Here is an 18,485-nt window from a genome sequence, read left to right on the forward strand (position 1 = left end):
TATTTTGAGAGACAGAGAGAGAAAGAGAGAGCAAGCAGGGGAAGGGTAGAGAGAGGGAGAGAGAACCCCAAGCAGTTTCCACACTGTCAGCATAGACCCCGATGCAAGACTCAATCTCATGAATTGTGAGATCATGACCTTGGCCAAAACCAGGAGTCTAATGCTTAACTGACTGCGCCACCCAGGTGCTCCTCAGCTACTGTTACTATGCAGCCATGTTTATTAAATGTACAAGTTGACAGCCATACATGTCATCCATGGTTCATTGATTTCTCTGACGTATGAAAAGGGTTTGGGATTAGATCTACTCTAGAACACATCACTCACTTGGCTATATGGTGTGGTGATCAGACTAGAGAAAATAGTATCATGCAACTATACTTTGACCTCTGAAGAAAACAGAAAGGACACAATTTTAAAACATTTCAGACCGAATTTGGTGGTTTACTTCAATGCGGCTTGATGTATCTAAAGGAAGATGACAATGTTCTGAGAAGACTAGCAGACCAGTACAACGGCCACTCCTGTCAGTTACCGGGAATGCCATATGAAAGGTGGTTTCTCTGTGTGTCTCATACGGATTCAAAGGTACAGTTTTGCTTGTTAAAACACCAGGAAGGGTTGAACATGTATAAAACAAAAACAGAGATGTAGTAAAGGCAGCAGATTCTGAGCTTGCCTCCAAACATTTGTCTCCTGGGTCCAAACTTAATATAACCATTGAACACTGTTGGCCACCACAAAGGAATAGCTTAGGGGGAGTGCTATCCCAAACTGCAGAAACACACTTTGGGAAGATGATACCTCTCCCCACCTTCCCCCAAACCACAGTCACCCTAGCCTCAAAATAATCTGCACATTTTATAATTCTTTACCTCAGACTTGAAAATAATTAAGTAGAATGAGTAGAATCCTGGAAATTCTGCCTACCACAGCCATTCAATACAGAGCCTTTTCAAGCTGGAGTTATTGGGGGCGGGGGGGCGGTGCGGGGTGTAGCAAGATACTAGTGAAGAGTGCTGGGAAACAGACAGCCCGGATCCATTGGTGTATGGTCACCACCATGGTCTGTTCAGTGTGCCTCCTGGCACTTCTCCCAGCCTGGCCTCTGCTCATATTGCCATTCTCACACATGAGTGGCTGATTATATCAACTGGGGACAGTGGTTACAGCTGTCAGGATGTGGTATGCCTGGTTCATAAGGGTAAGTCAGCATGAGCCAGCTTTACCAGTTAAATACTGAAACTTTCCCTATAATTAAAGCTATCTTCTGTTCTAGAAATTACCTGTCTATGGCTTCCTGATGAATTCATATTCTTCCAAAAAAAATCAAGGAAAAGACAGGGAAACTGAATGTATTGAGTTTATTTTAGCATTGGTTTTCATGAGGACTCTGAGTTCAGTGCTGGTGTATTTGTTCTGATTTGTTGTCCTATTGTTTTGGCTTGAATTTGTTTTCAGTTTTAGGCATGCCTTTGCTTTATGACCATTTTTCATTCAAATGTGGAACGGGCAAAATGTACAGAATGTTTTCCTTACAAGAGAGTGCTAATATGAATTCTTAAAAAATTTGACAACATACTATGAATCTGTGAGATTCAGTCCTGTTTAGTGACATGGATGATGATGTGTGGTTTGAATTGCTCTTTCGGAAGGTACATTTTTTCCCCCTTTGCTGAGGGCCTGTATTTATCAGAAAGTCCAGAAATATTCTTAGTGTAACACATGTGACATGTATTTGTGTATAAATTTCTCCAGGTATTTTATGTTGCAGAATACTATCATTTGGGATTCCCAGAATGCCCAGAAATATTTTAATCAGGATGAATATTTTTACCTTAGTAAAATTTAGACACTTATTTAACAGAAACCATGTCATTATGGTGTTTTATATATGAAACTGAAAGCACATGCATGTGGTACAAAAATTTGAAAGGTACTAAACAGAGATTCAGTGAAAAATAAGTAGTACCCCGGCCACCCAGTACTCTTCAATAATCACTGGATCATTTTCTTCTCTATGCTTATATATAGATAAATATAAACCATATATGTTATATACTATATCTATCTTATTTAATCAGGCCCTGATTGATGATATGTAGGTTGTTTTCCAGTTTTTACAAATGATACTATGGTGATTGTATTTAGAACACTCTTCCTATATGTATCTATATAGCTTACTTTCTCATTTCATTTAGATCTCTATTTAAATGTCACCTCCTTACTTCCCTTATATAAAATAAAATCCTTCCCTCATTACTTCATACCCTTCTTATCCTATTTTTCTTCATGCCAATGCTTGACATATTCTGTACTTATTTATATACAGCCCGTCTCCCCGGCCGACAAAAGCATCATGAGACTCTACTATGCTTGTTGCTGTATCCCCAGCGCCTGGAATGGAAGGTCATCTGCAGCTGGTGCTTGCCAACTACTTATTAAATGAATAGGTCATTTTGCACACTTGTGAGTGTATTTGTAGGAAAAATTACTAAAAGTGAAATTGCTATGTCAAGGGGTATGGACACTTGTAATTTTGACACATGTTGCCAAATTGCTTTCCCTAGAAATTGTAGAAATTTATACATCTATCAGCAATGCACTAAAAACATCAAATTTCAATTTCTTCCAACAAATTTCTCCCAACCTATGCTGTTTTGTTTTAGTTATAATTTGTGCTTCTCTATTATGAGTGATATGCATATTGTCAAAAGTTTTTAACTGTTTATGATGACTGAACACGTATAAAGTATTTTAATCTAAGCTTTTTAAAGACCCAAAGATCTTCCAGACACTTGTATTCTGATCCAAGAAGTTGTTTAATCTCTCCTCTCTGGCTCTAGGTACATAGCAGCACCTGGCTGCCTCAATTATGTCTTTTCTCACTTACTCTGAAGTCATAGCTTATGTATTAAACATTAGCTGATAAAATCAGGCATTAAACTTATTTCCTTAGTTGCAGTCCCCAAGTGTTCTTCTTATGAAGATGTCCATTTCCCAGGTATTTACTGCTCTAGACTTTAACTAGATTGTTAGGGGTCATAACATTGCCAGCAAGCAGAGAAAGCCTCTTCTCCTGAGAACTCTTAGCATCCTTTCCCTATGGTGTCCTACACATCACTGTTAACCAGTCTGATAAGCAAATTTATAGGTAAATTTTAGTAATGACTTTTGACTTCTAGATTTGTTATGCAATAAAGTTTATCTAATTTTCTTTTTACATTATGCCTTTTAATGTTCTTCTACTTTAAGGCTATATTTGGAAACTCCGTTTTTACCACCAAGAATACCAACACCAAGCAGTACATGTTATCATAATGGATAAAAACACCAAGGACTTGATATACAATTGGATCTGGATAAAAGAGTGGTATTAATTCATTGTGCTACTTCGTAGTTAACCTTAGTTCAGAATTCTTTAGTATCCCTCCCCCCTTTAAAAATATTTAGATGTGCTAAACCCATGTATTCGGGAAATAATACATAGTTTTATTGGAAAGCAAAATAGGGGTTTGCTGTGGAAATCCATTCTATGGCCTGAATGAAATGCATTTTGAATGAAATATAAGTGCATAAAATACAGAATCCGTATAGCAAGCAAGAATAAAACAATGTCACTAAGATGACATTCAACACTGGATCAGCTTGCTACTGCAACTCTAATCATCCCAATATTTGCAAAGCCTCCTCTTTCCCCCAGAAAGAAGAGAAAGCATGCAGTATTTACCTTTTGTGACCTATACCAAAACTTTGATGAATGGTGCCCTTACAAGAACACTGAGGCAGGGGTGCCTTGGTGACTCTGTTGGTTAAGCCTTCGACTTCAGCTCAAGTTATGATCTCACAGTTTGTGAGTTTGAGCCCTGTGTCAGGCTTTGTGCTGACAACTCAAGAGTCTGGAAACTGCTTTAGCTTCTGTGTCTTCCTCTCTCTCTGCTCCTTCTCCATGTATGCTCTGTCTCTCTCAAAAATAAACATTAAAAAATTAAAATAAAAAAAAGAACACCGAGACAAAGACATCAAAACAATTTTCAGTTTTACTGAAAACTTGTGTCATCTTATTTCTAAACCAGAAATCAAATGAAACGTGTAACATGTAATTTTCTATTTTTGAGTGTTAGCCTAGGATTTTCTGATTTTAGGGGGATTTATGCTTATAAATTTGCTGCATGTTATTCATTAGTTCATACCTTCATTTCTTTCTTTAGGTGGGGAATTATGAAGAATCATAGTTTAACGCATACAAATAACATGATAAAATCTAATATTTAAACCAAGTTAGTAATATCTTGAGATCAATATAAAATGGAAAAGTCAGAGGAATTTTTTTCTGAATTGTTTTTCTGAAATTCTCAAATCAGTAAATGCGTTATTTAAAAAATTACATGAGCCATAAAACATATCATGTGTATGAATCCAACTAGTCAGGGAAAAATGAGGTAATAGAGGATTTTTATTTTATAATGGCACAGGAAAATTTGCACGTATATTCATGTTGGACATAACCTTGATAAGAAATATCTTTTAAAACACTGTTTTTATAAGCAGTTGCCATAATGTTGGAGCCCAATGATTATGAAAAACTACAATGGCTAAGAGAATATAACCTTGACACCATAATATAAAATCCCTGAAGTGTTATGGATGACTGTGTGGTATAAATGTAACTTAGAAGCATCTTCATGCTGAGATTTAATACTTGGGGGTCAGTGTGGTGGTAAAGTTTGAAAAAAAACCATATCAACTAAACAACCTTCATTATTGTGTCCACCAGGGAGTCTCAGTATGAAATCTTTTCGCATCAAGAATGAGTCAAAAAGCCTAACGCATGCAGGAGATCAACCAAGCAATGACAGAATTCTTAAAAAGAAACATGAACTCCTGAACTCTCGCAATAAAGTTTTCCATAAATATACTTAATCATATATCATTTAAAGAGGAGTTTTTCAAGTGTACCAAAATATATATTCTTTGATCATTCACTCATTTTTCAAAAGGCAGTGGAGTTCATAAAAAGATAAAAATGTTAGTTTATAACATTAGCACATAAGATACACATAAAAATTAAAGTGTTAAAAGAAGTAAAAAACTCTTTTTCAAGGTGGACTTTTAGGGCAGTGAAACTATTCTATGTGATCCTTGATGATGGATACATGTCATGATACATTTGTCTAAGCCCAGAGGATGTACAGTGCCAATAGTGAACAGTACTGGAAACTATAGAGTCGGATGATAATAATGAGTCAGTACAGGTTCATTGACTGTAACAAATGTACCATTCTGGTGAGGGATGCTGATAACGCGGGAGGCTGTGTGTGTGTTGGCATAGGGAGCGTGTGAGAAATCTCTGCACTTTCTGCTTGAAATTGCTATGAGCCTAAAAACGCTCTGAAAAAGAAAATCCATTTTTTAAATCTCAATTTCTTTGATCTATTTTTTATTTAAGTAGCAACAGCTGTTTGAAGGTATAATAGATATACAATAAATTGCACATATTTATAGTGTATATTTTGGCAAGTTTTGACATATGCACGCACCAGTGGAAACATCAATATAATCAAGGTAGTGAACATTTCCATTACTCTAAAAGTTCCCTTATGCCCCTTTGAAATCCTCCCTCCTCACCTACCAGATCTCAGTTCCCAGATAACCACTGTTCTGTGTTCTGTCACCATAGACAGTTTGGCCCTCAGCAGAATTATTTTAAAAGCATCTTTATCAATGCATTTATCAATATTTTGTTTCTTTTTTATTCCTGAGTAATATTCCATTGTAGGGATGCACCAAATTTTGTTTACCTATGTGCTTGTTGATGGAAATTTGGTTGTTTCTAGTTTCTGTAATTACAAATAAAGCTTCTATGAACATTTGAATATGAGTCTCTGTATTGTCAGAGCCTTCTTTTTCTCTTGGGAAAATACCTAGGAATAAAATGGCTGAGCTAGGTGATGCCTATACATTTAACTTTTTAATGAAGTACCAACTGTCTTCAAAGGGGCTGTACCATTTCATGTTACCACTAGTAGCATGGTAATAGAGAGGTCCAGTTCTTTTACATGCTTCCCAACAAACACTTGGTATGGCCAATCTTTTTTAATTTTAGACATTGTAATACTTGGGTGGTGTTATAGAAGTGGAGTTTTAATTTGCATTTCCTTATGACTAAATGATGTTGACTATCATTGCATGTATTATTTGCTATCCATATGTCTTCTTTGGTGAAGTGTGTTAAAATATTTTGCCATTTTAAAATTGAGTTGTTTGTTTTCTTATTGCTGAGTTTGGAGAGTTGTTTTTTTTTTTTAACGCAATTTAGATATAAGTTCTATATCAGATCTAGGCTTTGAAAATAATTACTCCTAGTTTGTTTTTGTTTTTTTTTACTTTAACTTCTTTGTGTCTTTCTAAGAAGAGAAAACTGCTATTCTTATTTTTGTTCCCCTATAAGTAATGTGTATTTTTCTTTTAGTTGTTTTTAAGATTTCCTCTTTGTCATTGGTTTTGAGAAATTTGATGATGATATAACTTACTGTATTTGTTTTCAAGTTACTGTATAAATAAATAAATATTTATTTATTTTTGAGAGACAGAGAGACAGAACATGAGTGGGGGAGGGGCAGAGAGAGAGACACAGAATCTGAAGCGGGCTCCTCAGAGCCAGACATGGGGCTTGAATCCACAAACTGTGAGATCATGACTTGAACTGAAGCTGGCCACTTAACTGACTAAGGCACCCAGGTGCCTCACATTTTTTATGCTTAAGAGTTTGTTGGGGTTCTGAATCTATGGGTTTAGTTTTCATCAAATTTGGACAAATTTGGCCATTATTTCTTCACATATATTTTCTGTTTTCCCCTTACTACTCTATTATTTGGGGACTCTACTTACATATATGTTAGGTCACTTGAAGTTGTCCAAGGTCACTGATTTGCTTTTCATTAAAAAATTTTTTTTCTTTCTGTATTTCATTTTGTGTAGTTCCTGCTGCTATATTTTTCAGTTCACTGATCTTTTCTTCTGCAATGTAAATCTTCTTTTAATCCCATCCAGTGTTTTTTTCCAACTCCAGCATTGTAGTTTTCCTTTCTAGAAGTTTGATGTGGATCTTATTTTTTACCTTCAATGTCTTTATTTAGCTCTTGAAATGTTTGGAATATAGTTATAATAACTGTTACAGTGTTGTTGTCTAATAATTCTAACATCTGTGTCAGTTTTGATTCAGTTGATTCTCCTCATCATGGATTGTACTTTCCTGCTTATTTTCATGATTGATACTATTGGATTGGATGCCAGCCATTGTGAATTTTATCTTGTTTTTGATGTTAGATATTTTCGTGTTTCGGTAAATCCTCTTGAGTTTGCTCTGGAATGCAGTAAATTTGCTTAGAATCAATTTGATCCTTTCATCTTTTTTTTTTTTTTTTAATAGTTTGTTAGGTGGATCTGGGATGATGATCAGTCTAGGACTAATTATTCCCCATAACTGAGGCAAGACCCTCCTGAATATTCTACCCAATGCCTCGTGCATTATAAAGTTGGAGTCTGGCTGTTGTGAATTGGCCTTACTCCCAGTCCTGGGCAAACATCTGGCATTGTTCCCTTTAAATATTTCAGGTGAGGGGCGCCTGGGTGGCTTAGTCGGTTAAGCGTCCGACTTTCGCTTGGGTCATGATCTCGCGGTTCGTGGGTTAGAACCCCGCGTCGGGCTCTGTGCTGACTGCCAGCTCAGAGCCTGGAGCCTGTTTCAGTCTGTGACTCCCTCTCTCTCTCTGACCCTCCCCTGCTCACGCTGTCTCTCTCTCTCTCCTAGAAAAAAAAAATTTAAATATTTCAGGTGGTTCTTTCCCTAGATTTGGGTAGTTTCTTCACATACATGTGCTCTTCAATACTCAGCGAAAGAACTCAAGGGGGATTTTCTGCAGTTTTCTGGATTTCTCTCTTCATGTAGCTCTCTTCTATCTGATATTCTCTTATGTACTCTAGCCTCTTTGGTCTCCCTGGAGTCTCAGCTGTGTCTCCTCAACTCAGTGAGATCATCAGGCTCACCTGATGTTCCCCCTTCCTGTACCCAGGCCTGGAAACTCTTTCTGGTAGTAAGCTGGGTAACTGTAGGGCTTTCTTCATTTGTTTCCTGTCTTCCAGGGATCACAGTTCTTCAGTCCTCAGTCTGTGTCTTAAAGTCTTGCTTCATTTATTTATCTGTTTTTGTTTTTCATTGTTTCAGGCAGGGCATTGTTCCTTCTTGGCTGGAAATAAAGGTCTCCAAAAACTAATTTTCTAAACATTTGATTTTTGGAGAAGAGCAAAGTAATATTTTTAAGAGGTACATAAAGAGATAGATAAATGCAATATTTCTGTTTACATAGAGAATTTATCCTAAGGTAGAACGTTAATGGTTTGTGCTTTCCTTTAATTTATTCTGATACTGAAATGATTATTATTTAATAAATGTTAAGCCTTCTAGATATAGGCACTATAGCTATATTTTAATTAATGAAAAGCCTGCCTTGAGGAACTTGAAATCCAATGGCACAAAAGATTTATAATATTGGAACTCAAATACAGATTAAAAATGTAAGTGGACAAGGATAGCTAATATGGAAATGCACAAGGCTGAAACTTTAATCTTCCTTTTTTTTTTTTTAAGACTTTAAGTGGAAGAGTCAAGCTACAACATAATAATGAAAGGAATGATTATTGAGATTTCAGAGAGGAAATACATTATGAAAATTCCATAATTGGAATACTGTAGGATGATCTTACAGAAATAGAAAAGATGAGATGGATCACAGAACAACCTCCTGAGGTGGCTGGGAAGGTGCTTTATCTCAGTATTAAGATACTGAAGTCATGTGAGAAAAATTGTGTATTCTTCAAGACATACCTCCCTGACTGCTGGAATGACCACACCTTCCCTGAGGCCCCCTAACTGTTTCTTTCTCATACAACTATGAGATCACACCGAACCCAAACCCGTAGTTCACATGACTTTATCCCTTACTGCAGTGTATACAGATTGATCACATGGAAAAAAATACATGTTTGGGGTACACTGTGACCTGGAGGTGGTAGATAACTTCCATGAAGAGGCACATAAGAGTTTATGTGTGCTTCTACTTTTGAGCTGTAAAACAATTTTGTGGCTTTGACAACTGTACTGTATCTCCTCCATCTTTGAATTTCTAATAGCATGGTGCTATACATATAGCAAGTGGTCAATAAATAGTTGTGAAATAAATGAAAAAATGAATACTCTGAGTTTTACAAGAATGGAGCTAAAGTATACTAACTTTAAACTTAAAATAGCACAACTTTTCTTCATATTTTTCATTTCTTTAAGAGGAGGCAAATATGTGTAAGGAATCGCAAGGGTCAGAGTCTCCTAATCTCATATCTTCAATGTTTGAAAGAGTAACAAAGGATTTATTGTTTTATGCCCTTTTAGTCTTTTTCACATCTGCTATTCCTTTTCTTTCCATCAACATACAAATCACAACCTCAATCTAACCACTTCCCACCATCTCCATCATGAACTCCTACTGGAAGCCACCATGATCTTACCTGGATTCTAGCAAATAGTTCCTCTGTTTCTACTCTTGCCTTTCCATGATCTGTTCTTTACATAGCAGCCAGAGTGAATTCTAAGTGTATCTTATCCCTCCCTTGTCTAAGATTTTTGATGCCTTCCCATGAAACTGAAAATAAGTTAGAAACTATTCTATGACCTGTCAAGCCCAGGAGGGTGGAGTGTGGCCACTGCCGCCACTCTGCTTGCTTTTCCTAGCAATTCTCCTCTGTCTCCCTCTGCTTCTGGTGGCTTGGGTGCTCTCTAAACACTAAGAATATCTCACTTTCTTTCACTTCTACTTGGAATGCTTTGCCTCATTTTATCCTGGAGGGATTTGGATAAAGGTATCTCCAATAAAGCAAACATATAAAACTTACAATGGACTCCTCTGAAAAACAACACACATTCGTTACATGTTGAAGAACCAGTCACAATCACTCCTAGTTGCAAAGCTTTTGGAAACAAACACGGTTTACTCTTATTGTATAATAGGGATGGTTTGTTGTCAAGGGGAAAGCCATTCCACGGCTTATCACTACCTTGGGAGGATGGCATTACCATTTGAACCATGAATTACCCAGCATCTATATTGGTAAAATAAACAGCTGTCATTCCTTCTGTTTCCCTCAGTGTATTGTTACCTCCACAGTCAACATTTTTTTCAGCTCAAAAGAGCATCCTTAGGGATATAACACCTAACCTTCCCTCCAAGGTCAATTGCAGTTCAGTTGACAGGGACAGAGCTATTACACCTATGTTACACAATTTGTTTTTTACTCAGATCCATTTTACACCATTAATATGGGCATTGCTGTTTCACTAGAAAAAGTAGGCTATGTTCAGGGAGAAGAACATGAAAAATGACCTGGGGAGAAATAGGATCTTTCTAACAAAGAGATATATCAATGTAAGAACTTATTAAAAACAAACCATTTATAATGCACAAATTGTAGTCATTGCAATGGCCATCATTGTTATTCTGAACTGCTTCTCCAGACTTTCAAAGGAGACCAGTGTCCTCAGACAGTCTCTTTTGTCAATGATGGATTTTCTTTTTATGTGGCAGTACTATAGGATTTGTTCCTCTGCTTAGTTCAAACGGTTCATTCCTGTTTTCACCAATTTTCCTTCCATTTTGTCTCTTCTAAGCTGGTACATGAGTATAGAATTTTTTTTCCTTTTTGAAAATAAACCAAACAAAAATTAGCTTTCTGCTTTAGGGAATTTAAAGCTTCTGTTAAAATATTAATAAAAATATGATCCCTACAGAATCTCTGTAACAATTGATTTTATTTCATATCAGAATGTTTTGACATCTTATGCTTTAATGGCCATAGATACTATGCATTTATATAATACTGAGGAAAATGACACATTCTACCTCAGGTGGACTTTTTATAAGTCTGCATGAAGAGTTTTTGCAAATATTTGGCTTCTCCTTTCCAGGAAAGAAATTACCACTGAAGCATCATTTGAACTAGTTCAAGTAACATGCTGGTAATTGTGAACAAATAGCGGCAGGTAGATTATGCTGGTGACTAGAAATCAGGAGTGGTATTGTTTAATTTGAAGGAAACATATGTGCTAGTTAGTGTGACAAGTCCAACAAACAGTAGTAAATGGAAGAAAGATAAGATATAAAAAGAATGGGATAATGTCAAGCTTTTACTACATAACTGTAAACCTGAGGAAGTAGTACAACTAGTGGCAATACTCTCTAGTGAAGAATACACGATTTCTAGAGCTCAAGTCATGCAAGGTATTAAATGCTATTCATTTTGGGGATTCAGGGATGTGATGGACTAAATGTGTTCAAAATTCCTATTTGAAGCCCTGCCTTTCAGTGTGATGGTATTTAGAGATGGTGCCTTGGGAGGTAACTAGGTTAGATGAGGTCAATAGAGTGGGCCTTCGTGATGGGAGTAGTACCCTGGTAAGGAGAGACACCAGAAGAATAACTGTCTCTCTCTCTCTTTCTCTTTCCTTGTGCACATAAAGAAGAGGCCACGTGAGCACATTATGAGATGGCAGCTGCCTATAAGAAAAGAAAGAGGCTGCAGAAAAAACCTACCTCATCATCATCTTGATTGTGGATTTTCCTGCCTCCAGGGCTGTCAGAACTCTGTTGTTTAAGTTACAGTCTATGGTATTTGGTTACAGCAACTTGAGCAGACTAAGATAGGCTATGAGAGAGAGAGAAATGGCATAGCAAGAGGAGAGTCTAGTGCAATCATTTTTATATTACAAACCTCTCATGTTATAGCTAAACACATTTTGAGGTTGGTGTGTCTCAATTTCCCACCGTGTAATAAGTTACCTCTTGAAAAACAGCAAATTATAAATCCTGTTTTCCCCTAAATCAATATCTCTTATTTATATTATCTTGGATCTCCTTCTTGTTATTGAGACATGTTTTTTAATTTTTGTTTTTAACATAATGGAGATCTCCGAGGATGAAGAACAACTCACCATTTTCATATATGGGCAACTCTAATATGGCTTTGGATTAACTGAAATGAAGTTCAGTAAGAATTAAGGAAAGTCTTACCTCCTCAGGGAAGTTCAGATTAGACTGTGGGTGTTTATTGTGGGAGGGGGTGTGTGATGGGAGGAGAGGAGTAATTTGGTTCCAGGAGCTGCTATTGGTGAGGTAGGTAGACCCAGGTCCTCTTCCAGGCATGCTTCATCTCCAGCTCCTCTGCATTTGCCTGGCTCCAAGACTCATCCTCTCCTCTGATTTCCTCTTTCTGCCTAGCAGGTCTAATGAGCCACTGTTTTTGTTTTTTTTTGTTTTTTTTTTTAAATTTTTTTAATGTTTTATTTATTTCTAGGAGAGAGAGAGAGACAGCGTGAGCAGGGGAGGGTCAGAGAGAGAGGGAGACACAGACTGAAACAGGCTCCAGGCTCTGAGCTGGCAGTCAGCACAGAGCCGAACGCGGGGCTCGAACCCACGAACCGCGAGATCATGACCTAAGTGAAAGTCGGACGCTTAACCGACTAAGCCACCCAGGCGCCCCTGATGAGCCACTGTTTTAATATTAAGCCCACTGGGGAAGAGAGTGCCTAATAGAATCAGAGGTAATCTGCCTCTGGATATTTTAGAGGAGATGGTGGTTTTGTTTTAATGATACCCTTGAATTACTCTCATTTTCCCACCTTCTGTTTCACATAAATAAGAGTTGAATATATTCAACAGCAGATATTTATTGAATCACTGCTATGTATTATGCTTTGTGTTAGGTCTCAAAGTACAAAGATGAGTAAGACCTGGTCTCTGAACTTGAAATGCTTTCATTCTAAAATGTAGGAGGGCGAGTGGAATAAAAGCACTGAATAAAGAAAATAAAAATGTGTGATGTTTTCCAGGTGAGGAAGGAGAGCTTTATTCAGGAATGGTCAGAGGGTGGATTTAATAGGATTTCACAGAGAACGTAAAAGTTGAATGTGGAGCTTAAATAATAAAAATCTATCAGATAGAATTGGGCAATAAGAACCTTCTGAGGCAGGTACATACGAAAGGTTTTGCAGTATTCAGAAAGCCAACAGAATAGCAGCAAAGAAAATTAAGTGGGTTTATGGGACAGAGGGGGCAGGAGATGAACTTGGAAAGGTGGGTAGTATCTGGATTGAAAAAGGCCTTGTGAGGCAGGCTTGGGAGGTTCTCAAATCCTAATCTTGGTAATGGGGAACCATGGAGAGTTTTAAGTAAGAAGGTATTATGAGAGCTTGTTTTCTAGAAAACCCACCTCGGCTGTATGTGAAGGGTGGATTGACAGGCATTAGGGAGATAAGATTCGAGCTTGTGGTAATGTTTGGAGTGATGAAGATGCCACAATTAAGGCAATGGGAATGGAGAGAAGAAGCCAGAGAGATGCCAGAGATAGAATGGAGAAGGCTTGGTGAATCCAAAAAGGAAGGACAGTTGTTTGGGTTTGCCAATCTGTAAGAGTTTAGAACTGGAAATGTTAGAACTGATAAAAAAAATTAGGAAATTCATGCCTTCAGTTGGGCGTGATGAAAACAAATTCTGATAAAATCATTTGTACTTGAAGACACTTAGATTTATATAAATCAAAATATATAAATTTATATCATATGTCATCAAAATCATTTATATCAATAAAATTCTTAGCATAGTTGTGGAGAAGGATGACTGGTTTCCTTCTGTACCCAACTATTTTTAATGGGTTTACCCTACCTGCATGAACTATATAGAAGAGTAATCTGTGCCCTACTGAAACTCATGAAGCAAGTTAATGCCAAAGTTAAATTTCATTTAAACTTAGTTTTTTATGGAATTGTTTATTCATAAATACATTTTAATTAACCATTAACCAAAGGTATCATTTCAATAAATAGTAACCAAAGATTATATTATGAAGCATTCCCCTCTCCATACCTTTCCTATGACAAATCTATTGTAATTTGACTTGCATACTTTTTAAAGAAAGAAATGTAAGTTGTTTTAAGTGCTTTCCAAGGAATCATGGGAATGAAATGTACTTTCCAAATTCCACTTAACTAAAGAAAGCAAAACATCTCTCTTTTAATTTTGAGAACTCATTACTCATGAGTTCCTTAGGTTGTCATGAATTTCTGAGCCTGTAGATTCTCTTTGAGACACAAAAGAAAAGCTTTATGATATCTTTTTCCTTAGTCTTAATTAAAACAACATAAAATTTTATTTTGCAAGTGTTTTAAGACACTTCCTTCTGGAATATCATTTAATTCTTTGCCAAGTGTTTTCTTTCATAGGTCTTTATAAAAGCAAAACATGAAAAATAAAATAGTTTAACATTTTCTGGCAATATTATAAAAAGTCATGCATTTTATTGGTTAATGAAATTCTCACAATAAATACCTAGGTACCTAGATTTCCAGTTCATCCCACTTTTTCCTGTTTCTTTTTTAAAATTCATTTATTTTTCACTCATTAAATATTTATTGAGTCGTGCCTGGGTGGCTCAGTTGGTTAAGCATCCGACTCTTGATTTCAGCTCAGGTCATAATCTCACAATCGAGAGATCAAGACCCATGTTGCATCAGACTCTGTGCTGTGTGTGGAGCCTGCTTAAGATTCTGTCTCTTTCTTCCACTGGCCCTCCTCTGCTCACTCATTCTCTGTCTCTTTCTCTCTCTCAAAAAAAAAAAATTTATTAAATATTTACACTATGAGCCAAGATACTGCTGTGTGTTACCTTTCTGTCTTTCTTCTGTTTGCCCTCCTTTCCTAAATTTGCCTTTCTTCTAGTCTCCTTTCCATTTTGTTAGGCAGGGAACTAGGGCTGGGGATAAAAATGGTGAATGAAGTATGACTTTTCTTTTTGAGGAGTTCTTGGACCATACATTTACATACATGTATATTCAGATTATTTACACGTGTGTTTCTTTTGGTCATGTAAGATGTATTGATTTTTAAGACTAAAATAATTATTGCATGCAATCATAAAAAGAGGTCTTGGGTATGTGAAATAATGTCTCAATTAAACTGGGAAAAAATCACATTCTCTATTTGTTTAGTATTTCCCAAAAAAGAAAATTAGTTTTCTTCATTATAAGTGGATTTTGAAATTATAAAACATTTTAAGTTAAGTTTTCTTCAAATGTGCATTTTTGTAATGAAAATAATGCCAGAAATTTAGTCTTAAATTTAGTTTCTTAAAATACTTGATAGAAGGGATGATATTATCAAAGTTCTTTGTATTTATAGGGCATAGTGAAATAATGAATAAATACTATTTGTACTTGTGACCTCCATGTATTTTTTTCACTCATTCATTCACTTAATTTTGATCCTCTTTGTTTATGCTCTGGACACCTTTCTAGGCATTGGGACTCCTTGACACCAAAATGCTTATAGTTTAGAAAGCAAGACCTTAAAAGTAGATGTTATATAGAGATGTATAGTAGATGTCAATGTGGAACGGTATTACTAGTGTTTAAATATAAAAATACTGGTTGGAGAGACATACCTTTCACTTTAAAGCAAAAATCAGGGTGTTTATCATTCTGCAAAAATTTTGAAATGTTCTTTGCATTACAAAACAGTTCTGGAAAAAGTATTATTTTAAATGTTATCTTATTTGTTTTTAATGATTAATTTTCCATTCCAAATATATTTATTATAAACTGGTTATATAACTTTGGCAACTTTGGACCAGACTAACATAGCATGAACAAAATGCTAATTCTTCTGTCTTTGGTGATCACAGTGCTGAGAGACTATTTTATGTTTAGTTAAACTAATCAATTTAAATCAGATTAAATAGACAAAATGTTGGGATTTTTTTCTGAAGGTAGTCAATCATCATATGTACATTGCTGTGCTAAGAAATATAAATTCTATATGAAGTTGAATATTTTCTGAGAAAATATGCTACCCAATTGAAATTATAAGAGCTGACAGCTCTTATTAGAATTATTTCTTGATTAAAAAAATATATTGATAAAGTAGTCAGAAATTTATCCATATAAAATCTACCTGGCTCAGAAGAATTAAGAGCAATTTCTACTTAAAGTAAGGAAATTATATTTTATGAAAAAGATGAGGGGTTTGAAAATACTGAAAAATTTGTATATCAATGTGAGGATACCATGAAAAGAGAAAATTACAGATCTGTTCTATTTCTAAAAATAAGCACAAATAGCCTTAATAATGCATTAAAATGTCAAATCCATCAAATACACTTAAATTTGAGATATCATATGCATTGCCATTAAAACAAGAAATTATCACTGTTAATATTGTTCAAGTGATCCAAGCCAATAAATAGAACAAGAAATAATCAATGAATAAAGGCATAAACAAAAAAAGTGAGAATGATAAAGGAAAAAATGAGTAATTTCAGACATTATGATTTTCTATTAAAAATTTTAACCAAAAATTATTAAAGCTTTTAAAAGAATTAAGGGAGATGGCTTGTAATTCAGGCAGTAAGCAAAAATCAATATACACAAATGATGTCATCATTTGGTGACATCAATAACTGACCAAGATTCTACAAATTAGTTTCCTATTGTTGCTGTAACAAATTACCACAAAGTTAACCCTTTAGGGTAATACAAATTTACAGTATTATAGCTTTGGAATTCAAAAGTCCAAAATGGGTTCCTATGGCTGCATTCTTTTTGGAAGCTCTAGGGGAAAATATTTCATTGCCCCTTCTAGCTTTATTTTTTCAAAAATTTTTAATGTTTTGTTTATTTCTGAGAGAGAGAGAGAGGCAGCATGAGCAGGGGAGGGTCAGAGAGAGAGGGAGACACAGAATCTAAAGCAGGCTCCAGGCTCTGAAATAGTTGTCAGCACAGAGCCCCATGCTGGGCTCGAACCCAGGAACCATGTGATCATGATCTGAGCTGAAGTCGGACACTTAGCTGACTGAGCCACCCAGGTACCCCTGCCCCTTCTAGCTTTTAGAGGGTGCCTGCCTTCCCTAGCTTATGACCATTTCCTCTATCTTCAAAGTCAGCAATGCATGACTTGGACTACTGCTTCTTAGATTTGTCTGCCTCCCTCTTTCATCTTTTAAGGATCGTGATTACATTGGACTCACCTGGATAACCAGAATAACCTTTCAAGGACCTTGAAATGGTCCTTAACTTAATCACATCTTCAAAGTCCCTTTTGCCATGAAATGTAACATATTCAAAGATTTGGGATATTCGGATATGGAACTCTTTGGGAGTTCATTATTCAACCTACTGTAATCTACCTGAAGAAAATAAGAGTATTATAATGCGGTCATTAAAACTGTTAATCCTGAAGTCAGATTACTTGAATGGGAATCCTAATTCTATCACTTAAATTCACTTCCTTTCTGATATGAAAACTGTAATGTAATTTTGCTAAGCTTCTTTTTCTTATCTGTAGAGTAATAATATTTGTTCTTTATTCCACAGAGAATGATTTCAGAAAATACTAAGATGAATTATATAAAAAGTTTGGCACAATTTGATAATCAAAGAAAATGTATCCATAACCATGAGCAGAATGCAATGAAAAACAAAACCTATAAACAATAATGAATTCTTGGTAAATACAATTATGCTTATAAATATAAAATTTCAATAGAAGAATTGAAAGAAAAAATTCAGAAACTATCTTAGTATAAAATAAGATAATAAAGGGAAAATAGGAGTTAAAGTTCAGAGACATTCAGAATAATTCCAGAAATTTGAAATATAATAATAGGCCTTTCATAAAGAGAGAACAGAAAGACTCAACAGAGAAAGTTACAAATGGAATAAAAGCATGTCGTTGCTCACAGATAAAGAATGGCATGACTCTTCAAATGAAAGAGAATTATTGAATGCTAAATTAAATGAATATATGACTTATCAAGGGAAATGTTGGATTCTGGAAAGTAGTCGAGTATAATGTTTAAAAAATGGACAGAAAATGAATTTCAGCCTGGACTTCTATACCTAGTCAAACTATCAATGTGAAGAGAAAAAAATTTTTGAGACGTGCAGGAACATAGAGTGTTTACCTTTCATGTATTCTTCTTTAATGAAACAAAATGAGGGAATGAAATAAGAGCAGAATGTGGCATTTGGGAACAAAAAGAACCAACTAAGGAGAGAAATACAGGCAGTCTCAGAATGTATCAGACTTAGAGTGTAATCAATCTAAGTTGAAGCAGGAAGATGGAGAGAGGTCTTGTTAATTCATGATCCCTAGCGTGTTGTCCTAATCAGTATTGTCCAAAATAGCTCATTACCATATCTGCATTTCATCCAGCAGAAAGGAAAGGGAAAGAGGAGGACCTCTCTTTACGTACATGATCCAAATGCAGCTCATGTTATTTCTGGTCACAATTGGCCAGAACTTAGTCATAAGCAGCTGAACCTAATCACACCTGCTAGAAGGGAAGCTTGGACTCTCAACCCTGCGTTTTAAACTATGTCTTTATTC

The sequence above is a fragment of the Hyaena hyaena genome, unplaced genomic scaffold, assembly GCF_003009895.1.
Source record: "Hyaena hyaena isolate Hyena2069 unplaced genomic scaffold, ASM300989v1 scaffold_1387, whole genome shotgun sequence".
In the NCBI taxonomy this organism is placed as follows: domain Eukaryota; kingdom Metazoa; phylum Chordata; class Mammalia; order Carnivora; family Hyaenidae; genus Hyaena; species Hyaena hyaena.